The 5,000-nt window shown below is 57.3% G+C and overlaps 1 non-coding gene across 1 annotated transcript in view; it reads left to right on the forward strand.

Moving 5' to 3' along the window:
- Positions 1 to 4,989: 4,989 nt before the first annotated feature.
- Positions 4,990 to 5,000, forward strand: part of LOC139110798 (small subunit ribosomal RNA) — a 1,917-nt gene continuing 1,906 nt past the window's right edge. The window contains exon 1 of the ribosomal RNA XR_011547057.1: positions 4,990 to 5,000. This exon is cut by the window's right edge and continues 1,906 nt beyond it. This is a non-coding gene — a ribosomal RNA (small subunit ribosomal RNA).

Consider the following 5,000-nt stretch of genomic DNA (forward strand, 5'->3'; position numbering starts at 1 on the left):
CTAGAACCGCGCGGAAGTAACTCTGCCGAAAGCAACACGAGGCTCGCGTACTTTGCCGCTAGGACCGCGCGGAAGTAACCGAGCCGAAAGCAACACGAGGCTCGCGTACTTTGCCGCTAGGACCGCGCGGAAGTAACTCCGAGCCGAAAGCAACACGAGGCTCGCGTACTTTGCCGCTAGGACCGCGCGGAAGTAACTCCGAGCCGAAAGCAACACGAGGCTCGCGTACTTTGCCGCTAGGACCGCGCGGAAGTAACTCCGAGCCGAAAGCAACACGAGGCTCGCGTACTTTGCCGATCGGACCGCGCGGAAGTAACTCCGAGCCGAAAGCAACACGAGGCTCGCGTACTTTGTCGCTAGGACCGCGCGGAAGTAACTCCGAGCCGAAAGCAACACGAGGCTCGCGTACTTTGACGGTCGGACCGCCCGGAAGTAACTACGTGCAGAAAGCAACACAAAACTCGTAAACTTAGCCGCTCGTCGGCCGAAATTACGAAGAGCTCAAGAAAATAACACGAGATTTAAGAACATAGACGATCGCCAGCAGAAAGCTCGAAAAAACAGCACAAAACGCGAAAATTTAACTTTTACGAGAAAATAGCTAAGATAGCTTAAAAACAATACGGAGAACAAAAGTTGATTGCCCGAAACGTTCGGAAGCAGCCCGAGCAGTAGCAACACAGGGCTCGCGGACTTTGTTGTCCGAACCGCTCGAAAGTAGCTACGAGCCGAAAGCAACACGAGGCTCGCGTACTTTGCCGATCGGACCGCGCGGAAGTAACTCCGAGCCGAAAGCAACACGAGGCTCGCGTACTTTGCCGATCGGACCGCGCGGAAGTAACTCCGAGCCGAAAGCAACACGAGGCTCGCGTACTTTGTCGCTAGGACCGCGCGGAAGTAACTCCGAGCCGAAAGCAACACGAGGCTCGCGTACTTTGCCGCTAGGACCGCGCGGAAGTAACTCCGAGCCGAAAGCAACACGAGGCTCGCGTACTTTGCCGATCGGACCGCGCGGAAGTAACTCCGAGCCGAAAGCAACACGAGGCTCGCGTACTTTGTCGCTAGGACCGCGCGGAAGTAACTCCGAGCCGAAAGCAACACGAGGCTCGCGTACTTTGCCGCTAGGACCGCGCGGAAGTAACTCGAAGCCGAAAGCAACACGAGGCTCGCGTACTTTGCCGCTAGGACCGCGCGGAAGTAACTCCGAGCCGAAAGCAACACGAGGCTCGCGTACTTTGCCGCTAGGACCGCGCGGAAGTAACTCCGAGCCGAAAGCAACACGAGGCTCGCGTACTTTGCCGCTAGGACCGCGCGGAAGTAACTCCGAGCCGAAAGCAACACGAGGCTCGCGTACTTTGCCGATCGGACCGCGCGGAAGTAACTCCGAGCCGAAAGCAACACGAGGCTCGCGTACTTTGTCGCTAGGACCGCGCGGAAGTAACTCCGAGCCGAAAGCAACACGAGGCTCGCGTACTTTGACGGTCGGACCGCCCGGAAGTAACTACGTGCAGAAAGCAACACAAAACTCGTAAACTTAGCCGCTCGTCGGCCGAAATTACGAAGAGCTCAAGAAAATAACACGAGATTTAAGAACATAGACGATCGCCAGCAGAGAGCTCGAAAAAACAGCACAAAACGCGAAAATTTAACTTTTACGAGAAAATAGCTAAGATAGCTTAAAAAACAATACGGAGAACAAAAGTTGATTGCGAAACGTTCGGAAGCAGCCCCGAGCAGTAGCAACACAGGGCTCGCGGACTTTGTTGTCCGAACCGCTCGAAAGTAGCTACGAGCCGAAAGCAACACGAGGCTCGCGTACTTTGCCGATCGGACCGCGCGGAAGTAACTCCGAGCCGAAAGCAACACGAGGCTCGCGTACTTTGCCGATCGAACCGCGCGGAAGTAACTCCGAGCCGAAAGCAACACGAGGCTCGCGTACTTTGTCGCTAGGACCGCGCGGAAGTAACTCCGAGCCGAAAGCAACACGAGGCTCGCGTACTTTGCCGCTAGGACCGCGCGGAAGTAACTCCGAGCCGAAAGCAACACGAGGCTCGCGTACTTTGCCGATCGGACCGCGCGGAAGTAACTCCGAGCCGAAAGCAACACGAGGCTCGCGTACTTTGCCGCTAGGACCGCGCGGAAGTAACTCCGAGCCGAAAGCAACACGAGGCTCGCGTACTTTGCCGCTAGGACCGCGCGGAAGTAACTCCGAGCCGAAAGCAACACGAGGCTCGCGTACTTTGCCGCTAGGACCGCGCGGAAGTAACTCCGAGCCGAAAGCAACACGAGGCTCGCGTACTTTGCCGCTAGGACCGCGCGGAAGTAACTCCGAGCCGAAAGCAACACGAGGCTCGCGTACTTTGCCGATCGGACCGCGCGGAAGTAACTCCGAGCCGAAAGCAACACGAGGCTCGCGTACTTTGCCGCTAGGACCGCGCGGAAGTAACTCCGAGCCGAAAGCAACACGAGGCTCGCGTACTTTGCCGCTAGGACCGCGCGGAAGTAACTCCGAGCCGAAAGCAACACGAGGCTCGCGTACTTTGCCGCTAGGACCGCGCGGAAGTAACTCCGAGCCGAAAGCAACACGAGGCTCGCGGACTTTGACGGTCGGACCGCTCGGAAGTAACTACGTGGTAAAAGCAACACGAGGCTCGCGTACTTTGCCGATCGGACCGCTCGGAAGTAACTACGTTCCAAAAGCAACACGAGGCTCGCGAACTTTGACGGTCGGACCGCTCGGAAGTAACTACGTGGTAAAAGCAACACGAGGCTCGCGGACTTCGCTGCGGCTAAGTCCGCGCGGCGTCGAAATTTCACCGCCGGCGCCCATATACCGCCGTGCGTTAGACCGTGCGTCGCCGACCGCCCGGCCGCTCGGTTCGGTACTGTAAGAGGTGTCGTCGCTGCGGCGACTCGTGCACAACACGGTGCATGCGAGCTCTCGGTCTGGTCGTACCGTAGCGTTACGGCGTATGTATAACCGAGCTCGGCGAAGCACTGCGGTGCGTACAAAAGTGTCGTTCGCACTAGAACGCTTTTGAGAGAATTTAGCTTCGCGCTTACTACGAGAACTTTGGTTCTCTTTTTGAGATCTTTCGGGCGTCTTGCCGACATTCGGCCAATGTGCGCCAAGCTCTCGGCGATCGTTTCGAGGCCGGATAGCGAAGGAATTGGTGAATACGTGACGAAGAAATTTTGTATCTCGAGGACTCTGCCGTTCGTGCGGTCCGTACGTACCTCCGAGCCGTAAAACAACACGGAGCTCGAGATCTTTGACGCGGAGGTAACTACCGTGCGCCGCAGCGGCTAAGTCCGCGCGGCGTCGAACTTTCACCGCCGGCGCCCATATACCGCCGTGCGTTAGACCGTGCGTCGCCGACCGCCCGGCCGCTCGGTTCGGTACTGTAAGAGGTGTCGTCGCTGCGGCGACTCGTGCACAACACGGTGCATGCGAGCTCTCGGTCTGGTCGTACCGTAGCGTTACGGCGTATGTATAACCGAGCTCGGCGAAGCACTGCGGTGCGTACAAAGGTGTCGTTCGCACTAGAACGCTTTTTGAGAGAATTTAGCTTCGCGCTTACTACGAGAACTTTGGATCTCTTTTTGAGATCTTTCGGGCGTCTTGCCGACATTCGGCCAAATGTGCGCCAAGCTCTCGGCGATCGTTTCGAGGCCGGATAGCGAAGGAATTGGTGAATACGTGACGAAGAAATTTTGTATCTCGAGGACTCTGCCGTTCGTGCGGTCCGTACGTACCTCCGAGCCGTAAAACAACACGGAGCTCGAGATCTTTGACGCGGAGGTAACTACCGTGCGCCGCAGCGGCTAAGTCCGCGCGGCGTCGAAATTCCACCGCCGGCGCCCATATACCGCCGTGCGTTAGACCGTGCGTCGCCGACCGCCCGGCCGCTCGGTTCGGTACTGTAAGAGGTGTCGTCGCTGCGGCGACTCGTGCACAACACGATGCATGCGAGCTCTCGGTCTGGTCGTACCGTAGCGTTACGGCGTATGTATAACCGAGCTCGGCGAAGCACTGCGGTGCGTACAAAAGTGTCGTTCGCACTAGAACGCTTTTTGAGAGAATTTAGCTTCGCGCTTACTACGAGAACTTTGGTTCTCTTTTGAGATCTTTCGGGCGTCTTGCCGACATTCGGCCAAATGTGCGCCAAGCTCTCGGCGATCGTTTCGAGGCCGGATAGCGAAGGAATTGGTGAATACGTGACGAAGAAATTTTGTATCTCGAGGACTCTGCCGTTCGTGCGGTCCGTACGTACCTCCGAGCCGTAAAACAACACGGAGCTCGAGATCTTTGACGCGGAGGTAACTACCGTGCGCCGCAGCGGCTAAGTCCGCGCGGCGTCGAAATTTCACCGCCGGCGCCCATATACCGCCGTGCGTTAGACCGTGCGTCGCCGACCGCCCGGCCGCCCGGTTCGGTACTATAAGACACAGCATTGCCACGAGTCGGTGTCGAGAGACCGAATGGCTCATATGTGGCGCGCACTTACGTGTTGGACGCGCGATCGTCCCTCGCTTCCGAGCAAGCGTGCGGACGTATCGTTGCGCTTACCGAACATCAACTCCACGGATACGAGAGTGTCGGTTTCGGCGAGATCTTTGACGATGTCGCCGTTCCCGCTTACTTGTACGCCGTAGCGAAATAATTTTCAACCGGTGCCTCGGTGTTCTCACCGCTGGCACCGTTGAACGAACAGTGCTCCAAGACGTCTCAGATCGGATCGGTCTAGCGTCAGGGCTAAGCGGCCTTACAAGCCGCTGTTATGGGTGAATGAGAACAAAATTTGATCTTTCATACCGTTAAGGTATATATAAATACGAAAAGCGTGTCCGTCGACCGGCTCGAAAAGTTCCGGCGGCATTAACGACACACGAAACGCGCACGGCTCTTCCTCGCGGAGTGTCCGTAGCAGCGTAGCGTTGTCTTTCGCGTTGCTCCACCGCGAGTAACCGCGATCGCACACACGAAGCTCCCTGGTTGA

Source organism: Cardiocondyla obscurior, linkage group LG21 (assembly GCF_019399895.1).
Source record: "Cardiocondyla obscurior isolate alpha-2009 linkage group LG21, Cobs3.1, whole genome shotgun sequence".
NCBI classification, from domain to species: Eukaryota; Metazoa; Arthropoda; class Insecta; order Hymenoptera; family Formicidae; genus Cardiocondyla; species Cardiocondyla obscurior.